At 38.0% G+C, this 16,308-nt stretch overlaps 1 protein-coding gene across 2 annotated transcripts in view; it reads left to right on the top strand.

The window, feature by feature from the left end:
- The window catches only part of FGGY (FGGY carbohydrate kinase domain containing), a 478,411-nt gene extending 462,209 nt beyond the window's left edge, over positions 1 to 16,202 (top strand). The window contains exons 17-19 of one of the 2 annotated variants that reach the window (XR_009210731.1): positions 2,714 to 2,971; positions 3,991 to 4,065; positions 15,981 to 16,202. The gene's annotated coding sequence lies outside the window, so the exon portion shown is untranslated. The remainder of the gene's footprint in view (positions 1 to 2,713; positions 2,972 to 3,990; positions 4,066 to 15,980) is intronic. The other variant, XR_009210732.1, reaches the window with a different exon arrangement.
- The last annotated feature ends 106 nt before the right edge of the window (positions 16,203 to 16,308 follow it).

Raw genomic sequence — 16,308 nt, 5'->3', positions numbered from 1 at the left:
GAAATCAACATGGCACATGGATACATATGTAACAAACCTGCACATTGTGCACATGTACCCTAAAACCTAAAGTATAATAAAAAAAAAAAAGAAAAGAAAACACTGAGGTTTTACGTTTGTTTCTTGCCTCAGCATAATGTATCCTATCCTAACTGATGTACCTCATGCCATGAGGGCTACACTGACCTATATGGAGGCTAAATTTGCTATGATCAGAACAGCTGGCTCAGTCTTGCTTGGGGCAAAATTTGCAGTTAAGTGGATCCCTGTGGTCCCAACTCTGAACAACTCCATCATGCTCCCTTTCCTGACTAGCATGTGTTGGGCTTCCCATCTCACAAGAAGTCAGGAGAGCACTCTCTTATTCTATGCTAGGGTTTCCCAAGAGAAGGTGTATTAGTGGGAATGGTGTTTAGGTGCAAGTAATAATAACCCATCTGACAGCTAAATTAATATGATAAGATAGTTGTTATTTACAGGGACAGGCACCCGTCAAGTCGACTTGTGGATTCAACAGTTCCATCAAAGAGTCAAGCCCTTTTTATCTTCCTATTCCTCCAGTCTCCATCAGCTAGCTATTGACCTCAGGTTTGTTACTTCTGATTACAAGACGCTGTCATCTCTAAAGGCATCTTATTTTCACAGCATCCAAAACATGAGAATCTTCTCTCTATGCCATCCTTTTTGTTGTTGTTTTTCCTGATCAAGGAAGAGCCTCCCAGCAGACTTCTCCTTAGATTTCATTGGCCAGATTCTGCATCACGCTCCAGCCACTATGGATTGCTAAAACTGGCATAGAGAACTCATGATGCCTTCCCCAGGACTGGGCATATTGCTGTTCCAATGAAATCATGGTTCTGTTAAACACGGAGGGAGGGAATGGCTTTTGTGTAAGCAGCTAGCACTATTTACCAAAATAACACTAGATTTCATTTTTAAAACAGAGCCAAGGCCAACTAAGTTTGGGAAACACTGAGTTAAATATGTCTTGTTACTACAGAATGTCTTATACTAATCTTGTAATATACTCATGTGCATTGTGAGCTTCCTAGAGAAAAATTACCTGTGAAGCATTTGCCAGACTTACTCCTTTAGAAAAGTTTTTTTACAAAGCATTTCATTGCACATAATGGAACAAGCACAGTATTTTGAAGGCTAATTAACCAAATTATCATGTTTTCACCTGAGTCGTATAGATGTTTTTCTTTCATGTTATCTGTTGGAAGGTTTATTCAGCAAATTGATAGCTCCTATTATTAAAAATTTGGTTGTCCAATTACAGAATTAAAATGATATTCACTAGTATATAAATTATTGCCTTATGAGCGAATGTTGCTAATTATCAATGTTTAAACTAGTCATTAGAAATAGGCTCAAAAAGACCTCTACTCGGAAATATAAGAAGTTTCACCTGAAAGTTGTCCCTTCAGTTAAATTAAATTGTAGCTCCAGACCATGGGTCAAACTAATGGGATAGCAAGTGTCACATTAACTAATTATTAACTAGTAACACAATCATGCATTTCTTTGTTACATTTTTAAATTTAGTATTTCCATCCATTCTAACCTTGAAGTTTTCCTTCTCTATTCTATATTCCAGGTAGGAAACTCCCTAGTAATACATATCAGGCCAAGAATATCATGCCTCTCCAACTTACTTCCCCTCCTTGTACACACCCTAATCCTAAACCATACATACAACACAGACAACCTTAACATATTATTAGGTCTTTTGCTAAAAAGAGTAAAAAGTTATTTCCTTAGATCAAGCAAATACTAAAGGATAGTGTAGCTAACATTAGCTATTTTGTGACACGTGGAGTTCTTAATACTAAATGTCATGAGTTCCATTAAAGTTGTGCTGATTTAAATTTCAACCTTGTATAGATATTTTAATATCATTTTGACAATATACTTCTAAGCTGTTTATTTACTTTAATGGTTTTGTAAGAAGTTTCTGCATACACTACAAGATAAAAACTTGTTACAATTAAAAAGGATTTGAAGAAACCATGAAGTTATTTTAACAGTAAACATGTTTATTTTTTGTACAAATGTGCATTTTCCTTTTTTACATCTACATAGTAATTTTTAAAGTATAATTTCTGAAACATATGGCTTAGCTGTTCTACACAGGTGCTACATAGAGCTGGAGAACATATTGTGCTTATATGTATTCAAACATATGTTTCAATCCTACTCTTTTTACAATAAACATTTCATCGACTTCCTGCTATTTATACCAGGAACATGTATTTGGCCTTGATTTCACCTGCTCTTTTTGTAGAGAGACTTACAAAGAGACTCTGGGAGGTTATGGAATCTACAGGAAATAAATACGATGTTGATTTTGTTACAAGGTGATTGAGTTGTTAAGGAAGTAGTTAAGAAAATAAACCTTTACCACTGTAAGTGTAGAATGAGATAACAATGTGTTACTCTTTTCATTTTTTTCTGATTATTTTACTCTCCCCAAAACCCTTTTACATTTATACGAAAACTTAACTCAATGTTTAAAAAATATTGTTTCTCATACTATAACCACAACTCTAGTTTTAAGAATAAACAGTTAATATACCAACAGGAATAACTAATAATAGTAGTTAACAGTGGATAAGTGCTCACCATGGGCAGGCTCTGGTCTATGCCTGATCCCACTTAATCTTCGTAACAAACGGAAATGATCAGCAGCACTGTTATTTATATTTTACAGATGAGGAAAACGAAGCACAGAGCAATTAAATAACTTGCCCAAGATCACCTAAGATGTCTGGCTGAAGTTCTTAACCATTACCTTACACTAATCAACAGCAACAATAATAATAACCACCTTTCTAGGATGCAAATTGTTCCAAGAACTTTCATTATTTCATTACATCTCCATAGCCCCAAGAGTAAATAATATCCTGTTCTATTGAAGAAGAAACTGAGGTACCAAGACATGAAATTACTTGCTCAAGGTCACACACTGGTAAGTGGCATTAAACCACCTCCTATGAGTGTCAAAAGATAATTGGGGCTGAGGTGGAGCTGAGATTTTAAAAATATCAGTGGTAGGAGACAGACGATGTGATGCCCCATTTAAACTACATGGCAGTGGTGTCCTATGACTAGGAGAGGAGAGGTGGGAAAAGCTGAGGTCTCATGAAATAAAAATCAAAACAAAAAGAATGCTTGGTGATGCTATTAGTATATAGTCTCCTTTCGACACTTAAAAATGCTCAGAAAGAGTGAAGATTTACTGCTGGGGGTGGGGGGCGGCTATGTTTTTAACTCTTTATACTCCAGACACGAGCTGCACTGTATACAGTCAGCAAACGTTTTTTAGGAAAGGGCTAGATAGTAAATATGTTTTGGCCTTTCATATTATTTGATCTCATTCACTACTGCTTAACTTTGCCATTGTAACAAGAAGGCAGACACAGACAATATGTAAATGAATGGGCAGTGCTGTGTTCCAATAAAGCCTTATTTACAAAAATAGGTGGCCCTGCAATGTGGCGTGCAGGCTGTAGTGTGCCAGCCTCTGCTCTGGCATCTGGGGTGGTGGCTTTGGGAGTATTGAGCACCAGACCCCTAAGTGCAGTCATTGGCATTCTCATAAGTGTAGTGCAAACAGCAAGGCAGTGGGGAAGTTCCTTTTAGTAGCTTTCGGGGCACTAGATATTAACCAGATGGAAAGGAGCGCCACTTTGGGAATTATAATGTTTTACAACTCCCAAATAAATGTATGATTTGAAGCAGAAGAAGACTCAGTAATAATGGAGTTTGGCACTTATAATGAATGACCAAGCGAACATTATATTTTTATCTCCAGACAGAAGACACATGTGGATTTAACTGTCCCAAGCTCTCTTTCAATTCTCCATCAATTTTCTGCCCTTGGTTTTTTTCTTTTTTCCTTTTTAAAATAAGTTTAACATACGTATCAGTCAGTCTGAACTTGATGTGGTATATTCATTAAATGGTTTCATTTTTCTCCTTTCACAGCCCTCAACTCTGTGATGTCAAAATTCCCTCCCCCATAGGTAACAGATCCTATCTGACTACTTTTCATTATTAAAGGTACAGTATACTTAAATTTATACTAAGTTGTGGCATAACTACAAAGAAAATAATTACTTCAGTTTTCAAAACTGTACTTTTATCTTCCCATACCTCATAGGATATATACCAAGGATACAATTAAATACATTTAATAATCTTATTCTTAGTAATAATATTAGTATTCATATTTTAAAAATATACTAGGATATATTTTTCATAAAGCAAATGTTTACATCTTTAGAAATCAAGATTTTTAGCCTGAAATAAAAGGCATACAAATATAAAAAGTTAAAACACTATAACCTTTAATTTGAATAGGAAATAACAGTATCAATTTTTGTTGTTTTTTTCTTTGTAAAATTGCTAGCTCTTTTCACCAAGAATACATAGAAGCATTGACAGGCCAATATTAATTAGCAATCAAAGGGTAAAGATGTTAGTGTCTAAATACCAAAAAAATCAAGTTCCCTTGTAGAAACTGCCAGCACCATATTGAAGACGAGAAGTGTACAAGATAAGCCTGGGACATCTCATTGTAAGTGAGAGCAAAGAAGCTATCAAAGACTATTGCATCACACTAAGATAACATTAGGGCCAAGTTGAAGGATCTTCCACTGACCAAAGGCAGACAATTTTGTATCAAAAAACTATGACTACAATGGATAAATTAATGTGTGTGTTTATATATGTATAAACATTCATGACTGGTCCCTAAATATCAACATAATTTATACTTACCCGCTAGATAATTCTGCAACATACTGCTCATCAGATTATATATTCTGCAAATATGTTCAGCCAAATCCTTCCACCTGCATCTAAATTTGCAGTGATATCAAACTATAATTTTCTTTAGAGGAATCCATGTTCCTCACCAGAAAGGAAGAATAAAAGGCAGTTTTCTCAAATTTGAAGAGCACAAGGAATCATAATAGTTGCCATCCAAGTTTAGATCCATAGTCCCTCTAACCTAAGGATTCTCACCCCTAGCTGCATATTGGAATCACCTGGCATTGGTATGTTTGAAAAGCTCCGCAAGTGATTCTAACATGCAGGTGACGTTAAAAAAACACTAAATCTGATGATGGCTTTAACCTCATGCTACCTGTGGGAGGAGGCCCTGGGGAACAGGAATGAGCGGGAACATCCTTCAGGAAATGCACCTAAAAACACCATCACCAACCATAGCAAGTCATGGAATGCCAGACAGACCAGATCAGACCCTACTACTTATTTAATCTCCTAAAGAAACACTGTAAGGAATATACTGTTATCCTCATTTTTGTAGATGAATACTTTGTTATTTATTTAACCAAGATGTTAAATAAATAAATTACCAGTCGTCTCAGAGCCAGTAAATAGTGAAGCCAGGACTCGTACTAGGTCTGCACAAATGCAAAATCCATGCTCTTCACCATGCTGCATGCCAGGTACATCTTCTTCCTGACTCTTAGCTAAGAACAGGCTACTGTGTAGGTTGAGTAGATAACTGTTCAGTATCAGCCTGTGGTGATGCATTTTTCATTACTCTTCGTCAAACAGCCACCTCTGGCGACGTGCATACTGCCAAGGCTGCTTTTACAGGAGAGGTGTAGAAGGCAGAGGTGATTGAGACTTACTTGAGAGTACTGCAAATGACTACTGGTTGTCAGAACCATTACCTAATGTTAGTATTTTAAAATAAACTACAAATTGTAAGGGAAGGGATCAATATTTTATGACTACAAAATACTACTTTCAGTAGAGAATCTAGAATTTCTATAAAGGGATTGCTTAGGGGACTTAATATAGTGGAAAGGAGAAGCTAGCCAACTTGTTATAAAACTGCTTTTACGAAGCCCTTTCCATAGGAAATGTGAACTGTTTAGATCAGAGAATTGAGAGGTAAAGTCAGCAGAAATTGTGGAGGAACTAAAGCCCCCACACTTAATCTACTTCTTGTCACTGCTACTGTCCCTCAGACAGGCAAAGATGGTTATGTAACCATCTGATTGGGGTTGAAAGGAATGAATTGGCTCCTCTGCAAGCTATAATTTGTGATTGTAATTAAATATTACCATTCTTTACCTTTAAAAGACATCTCTTGGTATAAAAAAATTATGATTACAGTGGATTAATAAATATGTGTGTATGTATCCATGAGTAGTCCTTAAATATGAACATATTTAATTTATACATATCCATTAGATAACTCTGCAAGACACTAGTCATCAAATCATATATTCTGCAAATATATTCAGCCAAATCCTTCCACCCTGCATCTAAATCTAGGGTGGCATCTTCCCATACACCTTCACCTCTTCCACTCTTGGAGTCTAGGTTCTTACCACATCTAACAGCTTCTTGGCTAGCCTTTTTGCCTCCATCCCTCTGCCTGACTATTGCTGCCAGTCTCATCTTAGACTCGCCAATCCCATCTTTCATTTGGTCTCCTATATTTTAAGGATAAAATCAAGTAAGAGGAGGTCCCTGGGTATGTGCTAAGTGGGTGTGCGGAAGTAGAGTCCTACCTCACTGTGGTGGAAGCATAAGAAGCTGAAAAATAAATGCTGGAATTATACCTGCAAGGGATACTGAGGTCAAAGGCAAGACAGCTGGCCAAGCCAGATTGTTCTTCCAATGGGCCAGGTGAGCAATGGATGTAAGGTATGGAGCCCAGGTGAGGAAGACAGAAAGCAAGAACTCAAGTGAGAGGTAGTTCATATGGCTGCCTCACTATCATCATCCAGACAAAATGCTGACGATAGTAATGTCTTTTTGTATGAAGTCCAGCGAGTATGCCAGGTGTACTTAAAGGGGCTGGAGTAATGTGGATACCCCTGACTCCAATACTTGGCACACTTAGGCAGAAGGAGCTCTTCAGCCCACATAACCCCCAATGGATGTGACACTGGTTCTGGCTGTTGCATCGCTGAGATTCCAGGACCTTCTCCTCCCATCAGATCTTTCCCTTCCATCAGATCCAGTTCTGTCCAGGACTCTCCATAAGGCAGTGGTGCATGATATACGCCTAAATGGGCTCTCATCAGCACCTCCTCCTTCTAAGCTTTCCAATGCTCTGAAGCCCAGGCCAGGTCACAGCACCCTGACCCTATAACCAGCAATTAGGAAAGCAGCCAGCATTTCTGTCTGTGGTAGCACTGATAAATCTTTTCCCCTGAGTTTAAGTCAGGCTGGAAGACAGTGAATTCCATCGTGCCTTTTGTTTCTGTCAGAGTCAAAGCAGGAAATAGCTGCCAGCTGAGTATTCATAACAGGGATTTTAAAACTGGGAATTAATTACACAGAAGTGGAGGAACTGAGAGCTAAGCATGGGGTAGTGAGGCAACCCAGAGAATCATAACTGAAGGGAACCACTAAGACCCTAGGCCAGAGGGACAGAGGAGGAGGCAGTGTTACTGGCCCCCAGGCAAAGCTGGCACCCTGGCAGGACTGTTCTGGAGATGGCGCTGCTGTGGAGTTGCTGCCCAAGACAGAGAGGGAGGGGAGAAATATTCCAGCTTCTCCCCTCTTCCCTCCTTCTAGTGTCCCACCAGTGCCTCCCACTGGCCAAATATGCAGAATTCAAGGGTCAGTCCCCTGAAATACAGAGCAGAGCAGGAGAAAGTGAAGAACCAATTTGAAGGCAATATGCCCAGGAGAGACCAATTGCCCTTGTTTGTCAACCTTCACCACTGCTCCAAACACAAAGCCCTCATACACACTTCCATAACAGTATCACTCCTGGGTTACATGCCCCACAATTTTTCCTTATCCTTCTGCCATCCTTGTGCCAACCCACCAGCTATGCCTTACAGAGCCTCCATTCCACGGTAAACAAACTACTCTATATCCTGCCTGTTCTTCAGATATTCTCTCTGACTTGAATTCACACTTAGCAAAAAGCCCTGCCGGGCGCGGTGGCTCACGCTTGTAATCCCAGCACTTTGGGAGGCCGAGGCGGGCGGATCACGAGGTCAGGAGATCGAGACCATGGTGAAACCCCGTCTCTACTAAAAATACAAAAAAAAATTAGCCGGGCGTAGTGGCGGGCGCCTGTAGTCCCAGCTACTCGGAGAGGCTGAGGCAGGAGAATGGCGTGAACCCGGGAGGCGGAGCTTGCAGTGAGCAGAGATCGTGCCACCGCACTCCAGCCTGGGTGAAAGAGCGAGACTCCGTCTCAAAAAAAAAAAAAGCCCTGAATCATTTATTCACTCATTCAACAATGACATTTTAAATGGAAATTATACCCATAATAACTAACCTTGCATTGTTGTATGTGTTTTATATAAATTAAGCCCTCCAATTCTCGCAACAACCTTATGCCCCTTCTATAGATGAGGAAACTGAGACAAGAAGTCCTTGAGAAACTTGCCAGTCACATAGTTCATAAATAGCAGGGCCAGGAATCAAACATGCATCCAGCCTCCAGAAGCCAAAGTTTTACCCACCATATATCACTGTTCCAAAAATGGATATACAGTAGTGAGCAACACAGAGATCATCCCTGCAAATAAAGTTTAGTAGAAGACATTTTTAAATTTTCATTTTGTAATAATTTTAGTTTTACAGAAGACTTGCAAACAATACAGAGAGTTCCATATACCCTTCACATTGCTTCCCCTAATGTTAACGTCTCACACAACCATACAGTATTTATCAATACTAAGAAACTTTCATTGGTACAATGCTACTAACTAAATTACAAACTCTAACCAAATTTCACCAATTTTTTGATTAATGTTTTCCTTTTCCAGGATCCAATCCAGGGCACCATGTTGCATTGAATCATCATATCTCCTTAGTTTCTCAGACTTTCTTTGTTTTTTGTGACCTTGACACCTTTGTAAATTATTAATTAGGGCCAGGCCTGGTGGCTCACGCCTGTTATCTCAGCACTTTGGGAGGCTGAGGTGGGTGGATCACCTGAGGTCAGGAGTTTGAGACCAGCCTGGCCAACATGGTGAAACCCTGTTTCTATTAAAAATACAAAAATTAGCTGGGCGTGGTGGCGGGCACCTGTAATCCCAGCTACTAGGGAGGCTGAGGAGGAGAATTACTTGAACCCAGGAGGCGGAGGTTGCAGTGAACCAAGATCACACCATTGCACTCCAGCCTGGGTGACAAGAGCGAAACACCATCTCAAAAAAAAAAAAGGATTGGTTAGGCATTTTATACAAAGTTCCCCCATTTGGATTTGTCTGATGTGTTCGTATAAGTAGACTAGGGTTCTGGATATTTTGGACAAATGACATAGTGGCAAAGTGCCCTTCTCACCACATCACATCAAGGATACAAGCTATAAACATGAGCTATCATTGATGATGTTAACCTTATTAATTTAGCTAAGGTGATATATGGCAGATTTCTCTGCTGTAAAGTTTCTATCTTTCCCTTTTCATATTCTGTTAGTTAGAAGTGAGTACTAAATCCAGCCCTCACAAGGGAGGCAGTGTTAAGCTCCACCTCGTGGAGGAGGCAGCAACTACCTTTATCATTTGGAATTCGGCAGGAAATATTTGTCCTTTCTCCTCCATTTATTTATTTATTCAATCATTTATCAATCAGTAAACATTCGTGAATATTCATTTTATTTTTTAGGTTATATTCCAATACTGTCATTTATTTTGTTTCCCTAACTGGGGCAACAAGTTAGAGCTCCCACTGCCTAGCTTTGGCCAATGGGAGCTTTTTCAGGTTGACTACTATGCCCTTTTCACATGTTCCCATTTTGTTGAGCCCTTCCTTGCATTCTGTCACTACAAAATGCCCCAGGCTTATCTTGGATTTTCCCACCCCTGCCCTAGAACCAGCCATTTCTCCAAAGAACACTGGTTCCTTTTATTGGAGAATGGTATCAGTAACCAAGATCTGGGTGCCGGAAGTGCTTCTAGTTTCTCTCAGTGGAAAAAGATAGAAAATACATGTATGTATATATACTAACCCATGTATATACACATAAAAAGACTTCGAATAAATAAAAGCACAAATGGGTTGTTATAAATGCTATGAAGGAAAATACCAGACTCTTTATAAAAGGGTTATAGATATGATTTAATACAAATGGGGTTAGGTAGAAGTCAAGATGGGTCTTCTCTGCAGTGAAATACTTAAGGTGAAATCTATTCAATGACTAGGAGTTAGCCAAGTGAAAGGGCGGAGAGACAGCATTACGGGTAGAAAAACCATCATTTTAAAGAACACTAAATAGCAAGCGCTCAAAATGTTTGAAGAGTTGGATGAAGTCCATTGTGGTGAGAGTGGAATGATCCAGGGGATATGTGACCACAAGGGTGCCAAGGCAAGGCTGGATCACATAAGGCCTTGAAGGCCATGATAAGGAGTTCAGATATTGTCATGAGTGTAATGGAATGCCACTGAAGGGTTTTTAAAAGAGGAGGGAGGTGCATTCTACTTCACATAGCGTTGTAGAATCATGTGAAGTGGAAACCTCCTCAATTTCCTCAGCTCCTCAATCCCCACCCCACCACCCATAAGCTTTTCCCTGCAGGCACCCATCTCCAAGAAGCTTTACAGTTGGCCACCTCACTCTGGTCCACACTAGAGTCTTATCTTTCTGGTCTTTGGATTTCACCAGGCCACAACTATAAAATGACTTATATGAAAAATACTTGTATATTTTTATTATAAAATTTGCTGTCATTTACATTATTTGTTCATTCACTCAGTCTTTTCTAGGAACTATATCTGATGCCTCCCAGAACTCCAGGATCTACTAAATATTAAGAACAGTGTTTCCCTCTATTCTTCAGCTGCCAAGGAGCTCATGACTACATTTAACATACACACAATTGTATTTTCCTCAGCTATGAAATCATGATAAAATAGTTCTCGCCTTCCCCTTCATTGATTAGTTGCCTTTATAGTATGCTAGAATTATTTTACTATGCCAGTACTTTTATTGTAAGCTAATTGAAGATGTTTTTGAAATTAGAACAGTTTTACCATTTTTAAAAATTAGCAAAAGAAAAAAAGAGAAGTATTTTCTGCCACTTCATAAATTGCTTTTCTCTTTAACACCAGTAACAGCCTCAGCATGAGGATTCTGGTGACAAGGAACCCCTGAGGTTGCTCTGTTTTTTTTCTGAACAGCTCTAATTACTGTAAAGTTATTAAATGTTTATTGATTGTAGAACCAAATGAATAAACAATGGTCTGTTGTTCAACTAAGTTCAAAACACATTAAGAAAACAATTTGTTTATTAAAAGCGTGGATTTTTAAAAGCATGGATCAAATATAAAGATAAAAATAGAAGGGTTTTATACAATATGTAAAGTAGTACTATTAGAATGCAATAAAGACAAATAATTATCCCCAGAGGAACACTATTACAGGCGGGCTTGATAATGGTTTATTTTTTCTTTCCTTTTGTGATAATTATTCACTCATCGGTACTAAGAGATGCTGACAGTTCACTAACAACATGATTGCTTTTGCTTCACATATTCTGTGCTTTCCTCTCATTTTAGTCCTAAGACAAATTTTTCAATTATTTTCAGGTGCTAAATTTATTTTACTAGTGTCTATTCTACGTAGATATATGATTCTCTACTTTTAATAAAATTAGAGCAATTTTATTTTGATATTTTAGAAATATACTGAATGCCATTTAAAATGTTAAGGAATTCTTAGTTTTTTCACCATACATAAATAATTTAAGTTTGGAAGTGAAGTCAGAATAGACTTGAGACTTAGATACCCAAGACTTGGATCTGAAATGCAGCCATACCACATAATAGCTGTGTGTGAACTTCGACAAATTAATTAATCCCTTTGGGTCGCTCTTTTTTTCAATTTTAAGGTAGAGTTGGTGGTAATCACTTCTCTACCCAACTCACTGCATTCTTATGAGGTTCAGATGAAACAATGGCTTTGCACACCATGAAGTTCTTGTCAAATATCGGTAATAGTATATGTATTCACTTAGCTCAAAAACATTTGTCAAACACCCACTCTATGCTCGGCACTGTGCTCATGCCAGAAATGTGCAAACGTTTGAATAGAAGATTATGAAGATGATTATGTCACTGTTTCATAGGTTTAAAATGTACATATCTTATACCAACGTAACAACAGGAATATATAATACAATTACGATATTTCTTTGCATTAAGGCTTTTGATTATATTTTGCTCATTTTAGAAGTAATAACTTTATTCTAACTTTGTCATAGATATTATATGCTGAATGTAACTAATTAAACAATGTAGTTGAAAATCTTGTAAACAGGATACAATATATAATTCTATTATTTCTATTTAGAAAAGTCAGAAACTGGTGAATTGTTTTCTTTGAGACAGGGTCTCACTCTGTTGCCCTGGCTGGAGTGCAATGGCATGATCATGGCTCACAGCAGCTTCAAACTGCTGGCCTCAAGCAATCCTCCTGCCTTGGCCTCCCAAAGTACTGGGATTATAAGCATGGGCCACCATGCCCAACTTAATTTTATTTAACCAGTGAATTCCAACAGGTTTTATGTTTAGTTCCCAGTGTTGTCTCTTATTGATTCTTCTTATTTTGAACTGACAGTGGGCCCAGACAGAGTTTTAATATAAATTGTCATGGGGAAACACTCTTGAGATCTTCTGTGTCCTCTGTTTTTCAAGAGTTTGTTTCAGAGTCAAGCAGAAACAACGGTATGGACTCTAAGAGCCAGAGAAATGTGTGCTATGGTTACAAGGGCAGCAACAAAATATAATTACTACAGGGGCAGCAAGAGGCAACAAGATAATAGGCTGAGCTCAATCATTCAAAAAATACGAAATGAGCATTTACCAGTGTACTTTGCTAGTGACAGGGAATACAGTAGTTAATGCAGAGCTAATACTCACTTCATGGAGTTTAGAGAAGCAAAGAAGAGTTCAGAAAAGTTAGGGTAAGTCTTTTTTTATTTTTATTTTTACAGACAGTGTCTCACTCTGTCACCCCGGCTGGAGTGCAATGGTGCAGTTAAAGCTCGCTGCAGCCTTGATCTCCCAGGTTCATGCAATCCTCCTGCTTCCGCCTCCCAAGTAGCTGGGACCACAGGCACAGGCCACCACACCTGGCTAATCCTTAAATTTTTTTGCACAGACGGGGTCTCACTATGTTGCCCAGGCTGGTCTTGAACTCCTGGGCTCAAGCAATAATCCTGCCTCAGCCTCCCAAAGTAGTGAGATTACAGGCATGAGCCACTGTGCCCCAAAAGTCTTCTAAGCAGAGAAAATAGCACCTGGGAGGGCCTTGGAAGTAAGAAGTATGGTGCCTTCAAATTCCTCCTGGAGCACAGAGGACATTTACTGAAGTGTTCTGTATATCTTTGTATTCCTCACAATATCTGGAATGGGTTGTCCACAGATATCTTTGAATCTATAATAAATGGTGAACACCAGTGAGCATGGCACCATTGGGTCTGCCAGTCCTCCTGGAGCATGTCTGGTTCTGAATGTCAGAACATGAATATTTTCATTGGGAAAATGTGAGTCTTGATAGTACTACACAGGATGATATGGAAATATAATGAAGTGATAAAGGAGCAAACTTTAAAATGTAAAAACATCTTCAAATGTTTGTTGTTCATCTTTGAAACAATTGGAACAGTGGAAAGAACATGGAAAAGAACAAAATCAAGGAAGATACTAGATTGAAAGGGGTCAGAATCTTGAACATTTTCTTTCTTTTTGTTTTTTTGGAAGAAAAATTTTTTTTTTATTATTATGCTTTCGGTTTTAGGGTACATGTGCACAATGTGCAGGTTTGTTACATATGTATCCATGTGCCATGTTGATTTCCTGCACCCATTAACTCGTCATTTAGCATTAGGTATATCTCCTAATGCTGTCCCTCCCCCCTCCCCCAACCCCACAACAGTCCCCGGAGTGTGATGATCCCCTTCCTGTGTGCATGAGTTCTCATTGTTCAATTCCCACCTATGAGTGAGAACATGCGGTGTTTGGTTTTTTGTCCTTGCGATAGTTTACTGAGAATGATGTTTTCCAGTTTCATCCATGTCCCTACAAAGGACATGAACTCACCATTTTTTATGGCTGCATAGTATTCCATGGTGTATATGTGCCACATTTTCTTAATCCAGTCTATCATTGTTGGACATTTGGGTTGGTTCCAACTCTTTGCTACTGTGAATAGTGCCGCAATAAACATACCTGTGCATGTGTCTTTATAGCAGCATGGTTTATAGTCCTTTGGGCATATACCCAGTAATGGAATGGCTGGGTCAAATGGTATTTCTAGTTCGAGATCCCTGAGGAATCGCCACACTGACTTCCACAATGGTTGAACTAGTTTACAGTCCCACCAACAGTGTAAAAGTGTTCCTATTTCTCCACATCCTCTCCAGCACCTGTTGTTCCCTGGCTATCTCAGCTTCAGAAACATTCTATTCTTTGACATATTTGAGAATTAAAATTAAGAAAATGTTCCTGATTCCATTAAAAATCAGGAACATTTTCTTAATTTTAATTCTCAAATATGTCAAAGAATAGAATGTTTCTGAAGCTGAAATAGCCATATCTGTGTCAATGTCAGAGTCTCATATACTCAACTTGGGGAGAAACAGAAAGTGCCAGGCTGTCAGCTTAAGCAAGGCTTACAGACCAATACACCTGAATTTCACACAACAGAATAGAAGGTGACTGGTTTGCTTAAAGAATATCTTAATGGTGCACATCAGCCAGTTTTGATACTTCCCCCACAGAATCAAACTCTTGATTATATATTTATACACATATAGGGAGATATGTATGTTAAAAGGAAACTTGTTAAAGCTTTATCTTGAGTTATGAGAAAATATATGTGAAAACATAATCTATAAATATTTATAAAACTATAAGAAACTTATACATCAGTAACATTTTGTTAATTATAGTGACTCATGTCATTATAATCTTATGGGCAAAGCTTCTTTAAATTGTTCTTTGGAAACCTTCAATGAATGGTCTTGAATAGAATCCAAGTCTTGAATTGCTTAAATTAATTCCACTCTCTCCTGAATGGTGTTGTAGTGCTGCTTCAGGATATTAGATAATGGAATTGTGACCCTACAGCTTTATTGGAGCTAATCATATTAATAAAGCCAAATAGGTCTTTATCTAGGATGAAAGAACCAAATAGTATAGCACTTAAAAAAAAAGCAACCATTGAGATATCCTTGGAATAATGCCACAAATTTAAGTCTGGGGGAGAAAAAATAATTATTAGAAGAGAGCGTGCATTCACATATTGCTCAATTTGCCATCTACTTAAGTACTTGAAGTTTGGGAAGCATTCAGACTATAATGATGCTCATCACATTCAAGGAGCTTGGGTTAAAAGCTTTCTGAATGTCCTCTATTAAACACAGTCGCTGCTCTCCATAGGGCATTACCATATTAAAGATCCTACAATATTATCAGTTAATTTACTGGTCATATTACACCAAGCATATCAAATTGGTTTTAATTCTTCTGTCAATACTAATTGATTGGTAGTGGCTCCTGGGTTACAAAAAGGCTGTGATTGTAAAACAAACTCTAAAGCAGAGATCATGGATATGTGTGTTTAGGGGTGGAACTGGGGGGTTCACAACCCCTATATAGTGACAGTAATGGCTCTCTATTACAGAAAAGGCTGATTAAGCATAGGCTCAAGGTTGTAGAACTATTTATTCATTTGTTTATCATTCACTTCGTCAAAAATGATACGGAAGAAAATATAGGTAATATACAGTGATAAAGAAATCAGGGCAATGGGAAAGTAAAATCAAAAATTAAGACAAAAAAAAGTAGAATCAAAAATTATTCTACTTGTTATTGCTGTCAGGAGAGACCCTTTCACTCAGATCCTCTTTATCGAGAAAGCAGAAAACCCTGATAAAAGCATCAGATATTTAAAAAATTTTTAAATTTCTCTTTGGAGCACAAGCTTTTTGTTTGTTTATTTGTTTTGTTTTTTACAGAGGAATGGAGATGTCTTGGATTTTTTGTGCACACACTGTCCTCAGAACCAAACAAAATAACCAGCCTAGGAGAGAATTCACAAAGTAAGAGACTCATAAAGTAAAATGTTTTGCTTTGCTTTTTGCCTTTTTCATCCTGCTTTGATTTTCAACATGTGTAAATCATTCTGTTACTATAAACTTAATAAAGAAGTAAAAGAGCAAAGACCAAAAATATAATAATGAAATAAAGTTTTTATCAGTTATAATTTTTTGGCATGATCAGGTTATCTTTGGTGTACACTTCAGGGTTTTGTATTTCAAACACAACTCTTCTTAAAACTTTTCA

This window comes from Hylobates moloch, unplaced genomic scaffold (genome assembly GCF_009828535.3).
Source record: "Hylobates moloch isolate HMO894 unplaced genomic scaffold, HMol_V3 SCAFFOLD_18, whole genome shotgun sequence".
Taxonomy (NCBI): domain Eukaryota; kingdom Metazoa; phylum Chordata; class Mammalia; order Primates; family Hylobatidae; genus Hylobates; species Hylobates moloch.
The sequence above is the reverse complement of the archived record's forward strand: the minus strand, read 5'-3'. Positions and strand labels throughout refer to the sequence as shown.